General features: G+C 36.2%; 1 pseudogene; it reads right to left on the bottom strand.

Annotated features, from left to right (window-relative positions):
- Nucleotides 1-380: 380 nt before the first annotated feature.
- On the bottom strand, nucleotides 381-861 carry LOC144297652 (cytochrome c oxidase subunit NDUFA4 pseudogene; annotated as a pseudogene).
- Nucleotides 862-11,132: the final 10,271 nt, after the last annotated feature.

The following is an 11,132-nucleotide window of genomic DNA, read 5'->3' on the forward strand; positions in this document are numbered from 1 at the left end:
ATTTTCTCCCAGTCGGTGGGTTTCCTTAACGTTTTATTGATTTTTTTTCTCTGTGCAAAAGCTGCTCCTTTTTAAAGATGGATCTTGGTGCCTCTCCTATCTCTACAGTGAGAATCTCAAGGCAAATGGACTATTGCTCAGGAATTATGCAGTGACTATGATTAAAGTCATAATTATAAATCTAACGTGTAACCTAGAGCATAAAATCATAGATTTTTATAATATAAATATATTAGTGATCTTAATTGACAGCTAATTTTCAAAGAGGTACAACCATTGCCTAAATAAAGTCTTTTGTTCCATTTTGTTTATTCTTGAAAGTAACCAAAAGGTTTTGGTTGCATGACTAAATTACATTGTCTTTTATTTTTTTATTTTTTTATTTTTTTCAAGTTTCAGATATTTATTATTCAGTGTAAACCCAACACAATGAACCAACATGATTTCGTGCATTTAGAGGGGAAATATTTCCTGGATAAGTGGAAAATTGTGCGGATGGCTTCTGGAAGACCTTCATTCTAAGAAGCTTTATAGTGAAACATTTCATTTAGAAGTCTGGACCTTCTTTCTTCAGCTTGCTGTAATCTACAATTCACTGAGTAGAACTTGTATTGATCATTGGGACCCAGTTTGTTCCAAGGTTCTAGGTTATTCTTCCTATCCCAACTAACATCTGGATTGAACTGTGCCAAGCGCAACACATGCAGCGCTGCTCCAGTACCTCCTGCCCCAATAAATATGAAGAGGGGGATCAAGCTTGGATGCTTCTTGGCCTGACCGATGATCTGGCATAACATGGTTGCGGCAGAGGTCTCCCGTGCAGAAGGAAAAACCGAGTTGCGGCAAGACCCGGAACTAAGTAATGCCTTACATTGTCTTTTAGATTCAAATAGTTCATTCCAATAAAAAATTTAAAGACAAGGAACTCTGAAATTGTTTTCATCAATGGATCATCAGAACAACGCCAATAATAACAATAATAATAAAAGCTTTTAAGAAAATTGCCCTGCCTAAAAGTTTTGTAATAACAGATAAGAAGGGGCACCTGGGTGGTTCAGTCCCTTAAGCTTCTGCCTTTGGGGCAGGTCATGATCCCAGGGTCCTGGGATTGTGCCAGTGTCAGGCTCCCCCCTCAACAGGGAATGTGCTTCTCCCTCTCCCTTAGCCCCTCCTCTCTCTGTCTCTCTTTTTCACTCTGTCTCTCTAATAAATAAATAAAATCTTAAAAAAAAAAAAACAGAGAAAAAATTCAAATTTTTTTACCCTTTAAGACTGCTAAATATTTTAGAAAAGTCTCTAAATGCTTAGGATGAATTTCTACAGTAACTATCACCTGCCAAGTGAAGAATAGTGTATTAATTATAGTGATAACAGCAGCTAAAATTGATATCTTTTTTAAAAAGATTTATTTATTTGAGAGAGAGAGAACAAGTGCACATGCAAGTGGGGGGAAGGGCAGAGGATGAGAGAGAAAGAATCCTCAAACACTGAACCTTGAGCCCTGTGAGGCACTTTATCTCACTACTCTGAGATCATGATCTGAGTTGAAGTCAAGAGTTGGCCACTTAACTGATCAAGCCACCCAGGTACCCGAAAATTGATTTATATCTTAATTTATGCCAGGCATTACCTTAAAAAATTGATGTGGATTATGTAATTAAATGAATTAACCCTATGAGATGATTCACTTAGGAGCTCCAATCATTAAACCCATTTTAAGAGGGGAATATCAAAACTTACAAAAGTGAAATTATTGGCCCAAGATCACATAAGAATGAAGTTAGCATGTATGTCTGAAGACTTTTATGCTCTAGTCCTTAAAGACTGCCCCTCCTTTCCTTTGTGTTATGGGGCCTGCACATTATTTTTGGAAAAGCAAGGAATGTAATTGTTCCATATCTTTTGTGTATGTTTTAAGAGCTCATTAACTAAGCTTTCCACTCTTATGAGCTCAGAACAATGGACAGAGACAGGCATCAGCACCCTTATATTCGCCAACATGTACAAAACTGCCTTTAGGGAGCAGATCTTCCCCCTTTTGAACTTCAATGGTCCATGTTACCTGCAACTTTTGCTTAAAGGTAACAACTTGTTCTACTATTATTATAAATACAAAAGTTACCCTAGCCTTTAAAAGTATTCAAGACTCTAAATCACATTTTAAAAAATATAAGACATAATAATAGAATGGCTACACTTTATTTTTTTTAGTAATAAATTTATTTTTTATTGGTGTTCAATTTGGCTACACTCTAATATAAAGTCCTGTTGAGTTGTTTAAACAAAGGAAGATCTTATTTTTGTAAGTATATTTTTTAAAAAATTAAAAGCTGGCCACTACAGCTTCAAAAATGTTAGCAATACTTATAGATCAGAGTTAAGTTATTTTTTAAACAATGCAAGATCCAATCTGCAGGTTCCTTCCTGAGAAGGAGGCCAAGGTAGAAAAGAAACTTCTTGAAGCCAAAGTAAAAAGAAACTTCCTTTGTTAGGTGATGAATCACAAATTATACTGTATGTGAATAAGTTTTTAAATATCAATTTTTTGATATCTAAGAATAAATATTCTTAATAATTGAGAATAACAGTTTCTGAGAACATAATGAAATGACTTAAGAGAGTTAGTTGTCCATACAGAGTTTGAGTGGGAGCTGAATGACTGCCCTTTATTTATTTATGGTAAATATTTTGCTTTTTCTTTAGGTACAAGATACTTTACTCAGATTTAGCTAGAAGTGAATAGCAATGAGTTACTGCAGTATAGAGGTAGTCTTGAAAGGTTGAGAACAATACTTAGATTATAACTGATTCTGCTTTCTTTCTGCTAAATCCTCCAAAGCAATATATGTTTTATTTTTCTATTATTTTAGTGTTTCTTAATTCATTCATTCATTTGATAAATATATACCGAATACCTGGCATGGGATAGGAAATGTTCTAGGCATTGAAGATGCATGAATGAACAAAATGAGCCACAACTCCTGATCTCATGAAACCTACATTTTAAAGGAGTAACAGAGATATCTTAAAAGATAAATAAATAAGTAAATCATAAGATGTTTTATAAGGTGATGAATGCCAAAGAGAAAAATGACAAAGGAGAAGGACAAGCCTAGGGGAGGTTGGGATATTATTTTAAAAGATGTTTTTTAAAAAAAAAAGAGATGCTCTGAAACAGTAACATATAATCAGAGACCTAAAGGGGATGAGAGAAAGACTGTCTTAGGTTCCTGAGGAAAGAAGATTCCAGAAAACATTTTTTAAGTGTTTGTATTGGTCTAAGTTAACTCACCCAAAGAAATTTTATATTCACTTCTTTTTTTTTTCCAAGAGCGCCAAAATTAAGAATGTGAAGTAACATATGAATCTTTTAAACCATAACTCCTTGATGACAGAAATAATGTCATATTCATATTATCTATTCTAAGAATCTAGCCCAGTGCCTGGCATAATAAATGTTCATTGAAAGCAGCAAAGAACAGAAATGGAAAAGAAAAAAGAAAAAGAAAAAAATAGAGAGAGAGAAGATCAATAGAAAAAGAATCAAAAGAAAAAGAAAAAAGAAGAAAAGATCAAAAGGAAAAGAAGAAAAATAGAGAAAGAGAAACACAATACTTATGCTTAATCTGGTTTCCATCTCCATTTTTTATTTTTTTCTGAAAATCACATTTTACATAGTCAACCAGATAATCTATAATTACCTGATAATCAATAAACTAAATATCTGGAAAAATAATAAAAGTCATCATCTAAAACCACTTTTTCTTCTTCATTTTAGTTATGTTCTACATGTTAGGCAAAGAATAGTCAATCTGTGTTGCTACTAGACCTTTTTTCCACACTCCTTAGTTTAATCCTTTAAGAATTCACTATATGTTGAGTGTGAATCTCTCTACCACATCCCCATATCTAAGGTTATCTTGTCTTCATTAGTATTGCCTTGTCTGTCTTCCTGACTTCAATGGAACTGTCAATAGAAAGTGCTTCTTTTCTATCATATTAAACACTTGCACTTAGTAGACACACAATGGATACAAGAAGGGAAGGAAGAAAGGGAGGAAGGGAGAAAGGAAGAGGGAAAGAAAGGAAGGAAGGAATGGAAAAAAGGTTTACACACAAGAGGTAACAATATATCTACCCTGGGAACCTTATTTTCTTGAAGATTGTTAAAATTTATTCAAACACTTTCAAAGAAAAGATTGTTTCTTAAACGATTTCTTAATGTGTATGATTGACCAAAGCCCAGTTGCGTGACAATGGATGGTTACATTTTTTTTTTTCGAAATGTGCACCCCTATAAGGTTTTCCTTCCTAATAAGGATACAGAATTGTTTAGCCTTTAAGCAGCATTTGAAAGTAAATTTGTATAGTTCCATTAGTATTAAGCTTGGGAAAAATTACTGGTTAGTGAGCTTCTATTCTTTTTTTGGATTTTGAGAAACATAATAAAAATATTAATACTATGGAATATTAGAAATTAAGTAATTCTAGTCTAGAAAATTTGTTTAATACCTTTATCTTTCCACATTAGTTTTTTTTTTTAATCCTTCACCACCATTTTAAAATATTCTTAATAAAGAGTGCCTGGGTGGCTCACTCAGTTAAGCATCCACTCTTGATTTCAGCTCAGGTCCTGAGATGAAGCACCAGCTCCACAATAAGCATGGAGCTTGCTTAAGTTGCTCTTTCTCTCCCCCTCTCTCTCTACCCCTTCCTACTCACATGCTCTTTCTCTCTCTCTCAAAAATAAAGTACAATAAAATATCCTTAAAATCATTTGAGATGTTTTTATATTTTATCAATTGAAAGAAAATCAACCCACAATGTTTATTAAACATTTAATATGTGTAAGGAGCTATATAAAGAAGAGGTTATCAGTATTCAAAACTATAACTAGTCCTCCATTTAGGAAATTAAAAACCATCTCATAGTATGAATTCATTATAAGGGACGAGTTAGTAAATAACCAAGTGACATAGAATTTGTGGTTTTCAGTTGGGAAGTTATTTTTTTTTTTCAGTTGGGAAGTTATTAACAGAATTAGGAATTTAGAAACATAAATAGTATATGGAGAAAATGTCAAAAATACCCTCATAGGGATCCCTGGGTGGCGCAGCGGTTTGGCGCCTGCCTTTGGCCCGGGGCTGATCCTGGAGACCCGGGATCGAATCCCACGTCGGGCTCCCGGTGCGTGGAGCCTGCTTCTCCCTCTGCCTGTGTCTCTGCCTCTCTCTCTCTCTCTGTGTGACTATCATGAATAAATAAATAAAATCTTAAAAAAAAAAAATACCCTCATAAACAATTCTAAATCATACTACATGTATGAACAAGAGTAGAGTATAAATTTAGGTGTAAGTGTCTAAATGAATTTCATTTCTCAACAGTTCATGAAAAAAAAATCAACAAACGCAAGTCAAATTGAAAACCCTCTATCCGAGAGAAATATCACATTGGGTTTATACAGCACTTTACCATCTAAGAGCTGATAGCTATAACTAGGAAATATTCACTTGGTGTAAGCCCCATATACTTTTCTGTGTGTGTGTGTATGTATATATATATATATGCACATAACAATTTCTCACTATAAAATAGATATCAGCAACGTATTATGCTATCTATGCTATAAAACATTTCTGAAACATTAGCATATTTCCTCTAAATATGAAGAAAAGAACAAGATGTTAGCAAATTTTATAGGTACACATAGATAGATAGGTAAGCTTTTTAAAACTGATAGTGGGAGAAGAGGAAAAGGAGAAAATATTTACTGAATACCTACCATATATTATTCACTGTGCTGGGTGCTGTATAGGTGTGACTTTCATGTACTACTCCAAGCATTAAACACCCAAGATGATGCAGTAAGGAAGCTTGAACAATTGCTCTGCTCCAGTAATGTGCCCTTGGTCCAGAACCCAGGCACAATTTCCTCTCCCCACAGAGGGCCATGGGGTCTGTATGGGTACGTATGAGAGTGGAGTATGTACGGGTGTGTATGACTACTGGAGACAGTAGGATGGCAAAGCTTTAACAACCTAATTAAATGGGTAAAGTAAACTACATTATGAAAGTTGATTATGCTTTTTCATGTCAATGAAAGCTTTAAGTCAAACCAGTTAATTATAGCTTAGGGAAGTCAGCTGTACATCTTTGGGTACAATCTTTTGCCCAGGCATTTGTGAAAGCATTCAAATTGGCCAGCAGTATAAAATGAGTATTGTCTAACTGACAAACGTTAGCCCTGCAGGGGTCAAGGCTGTCAGTCCAAACCTGAGTAAAAACACAATGAGGGGAAATCCCTGAGTTTAACTTTCTGGCCATTGCAACATTCTTTAGGCAAGTAACAAAAACCACCTATGCCTGGAGAATCTTACCTAGTTGCCTTTGCATAACAAGAAAAACAATAGAGGCACTTGAGTGGGGGAGGAGAGCGTTATGAATGCGAGATCAATTGGAAGCAGCCAATTTCTTGGTTTCTATCTTCCAAGACAATTTCACGTTTTTTTCTAAATTCTGCCATTTAAATAATAACCATTGTCCATTCCTAGATCCTAATCGCAAATTAATTTTTCAGGCTGTAACTACCTTTCAGAGAGCTCCGTGCAGATGTCCCCAAAGCAATTCAAACTTACATGTTTAACACTGGACTTGATATCATCCTTTTGGGTAAGAAAACCAGTTTCCTTCCACCTGTCACCCAAGGTAGAAACCGGAGGGACATGGTAAAGTAATACCTATTTTTCATGTGCCTCTTTCAATCACTCCCTAAATCCTTTCAGTCTACCACCTCCACTCAATGGTTCTTCTCCTCCATTTAAGGTATAAATGCAGAATTCTTCAACAAAGCCTAATTTTAAGATCTTTACTCTCTGAAACCTCTCCTTTTCTTCATTTATTCCCTTCCAATGAACATTTTTTTCCTTAGCTCAAAAGCCCTGACTGCAATAATTCTTTTAATAGCATCCTCCCTTGCTTGCCCACAAATATCCCTTCTATTTTTCCTGTAAATCCCCAAACCAATCAATCTGATTGATCATTCACTTTGGGTAATGCTGGGGGTGATTTAATCAAATGGACTAATGCTGTGATAAATCCCTAAATCCATGTGCTCCCAATGCTCTGATTTGTCAATACTTTCATACTTTCATAATTATCTCTCTCTCTTTCTCTCAATGTTTTATTTGTGAATTTTACTACTCTTTACAAGGTCTCAATGCCATATCCTATACTCTTCTTAAAAGGAGCCCTTGTTTTCCACTCAACAGAAAAAAAAAAAAAATATATATATATATATATGTATATATACAGCTTATTAATGAGAGACCCCCTCAAGTTCCCACTTGTCTTAGAAATTTATCTCTCCACATGATTAGATTAAGTCCTTTCTTTCTCCTCCTGTGAAACACTATTCTACCTCTTACTTATCTAGTCACATGGCTTTGAATGCTATCTACACACTAATCATTCTAAAAATTTTGTCTACATCAGCAAGTCCTGTATGTCCTGACCCCATTCATTTTTCTGTCTCTATGTCAGCTCAATGATTCAGTACACTATCATCATCATCTTTCACCTAGAATATTCTGATGACGATAATTTTCTACCTCATTTTGCTGTTTTTCCTGGGATTCCTTCTACTTCATTCTCCACTTGACAGCAGGAATGATATTGAAACTCAGACTTGGTTAGACAACATTTCAGTGGCTTTCTCTTGTACCAGGTCAAACTTCACTATGACAGCTGCTAAGCCCCTGTGTGATCAGGCCTCTGCTTACCTCTCCTCCCAAAATGATGGCCAAAATGCTCTTTATTCATTTATTCAGACTTAACTAGGATCTCTCCTGCAAAGGAATGTGTTATGACCTATAACAAATGTTAAATTAACATTTGTTAAATAAAGCACGGGGTGCCAGATGGTGAGTCACAGTACAACAAGAAACCACAAGAGAAACTGAAATAGAGATGTTTATTACTCACAGGTTCTGGAAGGAGTACACTGTACACCTCAAGGGGCCACGTAAGGAAGTCAGGGCAGAATGCAGCCAGAGAGTAATGGGACTTGAGGGGAGTCTTTATCAGGTCTCTGGGCAGAGTGCTTTGGGGTTCCCAGGGCAAGGCTGTATTAGTCAACTCAAGCCAAAAGAGTGGGACAGATCCACAGAGATCTGAGAGCACACAAGGAAGAGTCCTGGGAGATGGGGAAGATGTTCACAAAGCCATTGGGGAAGTCACATTAGGAACTTATATTTTCTTATGACTGAGGTCTGTTATCTAGGATAAATACAGGAACAAGGAATCTAGTGTCAGTCTAAAAGCCACAAAAAAAATGATGCCAAGACAGTAATACCATGGAGTAGCTTAGCTAAACTCTCAACAGAATGTTTCTTCTGAGCATGGCTTTCCCTGCTCTTCACCTACATTACTTATTCTCTGCATCTTTTCATATCTCAACTTAAATGCCATCTTCTGAGAGAGAGAGAGAGAGAGATGTTCACCAATCACTCAGTTTCACTGGGATTTTCAGTTTGCACCCCGCCCAGCTATTTTCTAACTGAACATTTTCTGGCTATCTTCATAGTACTCATGACCACCATTTATTACAAGTTTATTTGTTCTGTTGTCTGCATCCCATACTATCATTCTCCATGAAGACAAAGTCCATGTCTCTGGTTCTCTACTGTATCCCCAGAACCTATCTCAGTGCTAGGCCAGAGTAGGTGTTTTAACAAGTATCTGTTAAATGATTAACTGACTTAATTCACAAGGCTAATGCCATTACCTATTTCTAGATAGTATAGCCCTCATCTTTTGGAACTTTATTCCAGTTGATAACCCCTACTTCTATTTTCTTTTTTTTTTCCAGATTTTATTTATTTATTCATGAGAGACAGAGAGAGAGAGAGAGAGAGAGAGAGAGGAAGAGACACAGGCAGAGGGAGAAGCAGGCTCCATGCAGGGAGCCTAACCTGGAACTCGATTCCGGGTCTCCAGGATCACGCCCTGGGCTGAAGGTGGCACTAAACCACTGAGCCGCCCGGGCTGCCCCATACTTCTATTTTCAATCTCTGTTCATCCAAAACGTTATTTATATCTGAACAGACTTTCCACATGGACTCATGCCTGTCAAGGCTGTCTTGAATGATAGATATATCTTCCTGGTTATAAGGTTCATCAACATACTCCTTTAGCTTTCATATTAAATCATGTTGTCCAAGTTAAAAAAACTGTAGTACTAAAAACAATAGTTTTGCTCCCTCATGCCACTGATGTCTTCTATCTCATTTGTTCAGAATCTAACAACTTCTTTCACACATGAATGCCACAAATGCCTTTCAGATTTTAAATAATAAAAAATAAAGCCCTGACCCCAAATAAATCTTCTTCACTTAGTTCCTGTCTCCTTCTACCAGCCAACCAATCCCAAAAAGTAGAAAGCTTGAAGTTATCCTGAATTGTTCCCATTCCATCAGCCAGTACATTCTATTTAGTCATCTTCTAAATACCTCCTCTCTGCACTACTTTGTATTTCAACCTTCTCTATTTTTACCCTCTTGGTTGGCTTTCTATTTCACCTTCTCTTTATTCTTCCTCCTCAAAAGAAAAAAAAAGTTTGACCAAGAAACTCTTTATTTTGCTACATTAATGGCTCCCCACTGCTTTAAATATACGTCAAATCTTTACTATGGCATAGAAGCCTATCTTTCATTTTTTGGCTCTTGTTCATTTTCTCACCTTATTTTCTGATTCCTGCTCCCCCAAAACTCAAACTGTAGCCAGAATGCCCAACCAGAAGTTCTCAGAAACCACTTTGCATCGTGCCCACTGCTTGGTCAACCTTGCACAACTATCAAACTAGAAAATTATTCATCAAGATTCAGGTCAAGGGATGCTTAGGTGGCTCAGTAATTAAGCATCTGCCTTTGGCTCAGGGTGTGATCCTGGGATCGAGGATCTAGTCCTGTATCGGGCTCCTTGCAGGGAGCCTGCTTCTCCCTCTGCCTATATCTCTGCCTCTATCTATGTCTCTCATGAATAAATAAATAAAATCTTAAAAAAAAAAGATTCAGGTCAAATATCATCATTTCTATGAACCCCTCTCTTAATTCTTGTTCTCTAGAAATGCATTTTTGTACATCTTACATATTTATGGCGATTGTTGAGTTCTGCCCTTTCTAGAATGTGGATACCTAAAGGCCTGGAATATTTATTACCTTCACTAGCTTTGTTCACAGCACTCAGCACACAGTAAATGCTATGTTAATGCTTGCTAAACTGACAAATACATGAGTGAAAATGGCATAGTACTTAAAACCTACTCCTCACATGCTGAATGTATATCTGAATTAGAGGCTGTGCCTACCAGAGAGATCTAGGAATGATGCAGATAGCATGGCCTAAGGAAAAGAGAGGGAGCTTTGGAGCAAGACAGACATGAACTTTAATCAATATCAGCTCAGCAAAGTACTGTTCTATAGCAATCTGTCCTTGGTAGTCTCTTTGCTGCTGTTCCTAATCTGTATGTTAGGGATAATAGTATCCTCTTCATAGACTTATCTAAGGATTAAATAATGAAGTATGTAAACACATAACACAGTGCCTAGCACCCAGCAAAAATTTGATAACTGCAAAGGCACCTATTGGAAAATATCCCCGTAACACTGTCAGTTTGGTTAATACGTTTATCCCATTGCTCCCACAGTAGATGTATAACTAACATGAATTGGTGAAATATTATGTCGTAAAGACAAAATCACCAATGAATACTACTTGTTTTTTCATTGATCTGTTTTACATACTCTATGTCAGTCTCACCTCTTCCAAGAAATCTTACCATGTACATGTCAGTCCACTCTGAAAGTTCCATTAATTCTCATTCTTTCAGCAATCTTGCAATCAAAGGATATTAAGGTAATTGTGAAATTACTGCCATTTCATTTTAAATGTTTTCTCCAGTTTCTCTGAGCATGTTTTTTTGGGTTTTGGGGTTTTTTTTTTTCATTTTTTATTCCAAGACCTTTGTAATCAGAGTCCATTTCCTTGAACTCACTTGTATCCTACCTAATACCCAGTGCAATGTCTACACAGGTAGAGATGGATAGAGTTTTCTTGAGTTAGAAAGATAAATGTAA

This window comes from Canis aureus, chromosome 25 (genome assembly GCF_053574225.1).
Source record: "Canis aureus isolate CA01 chromosome 25, VMU_Caureus_v.1.0, whole genome shotgun sequence".
NCBI lineage: Eukaryota > Metazoa > Chordata > Mammalia > Carnivora > Canidae > Canis > Canis aureus.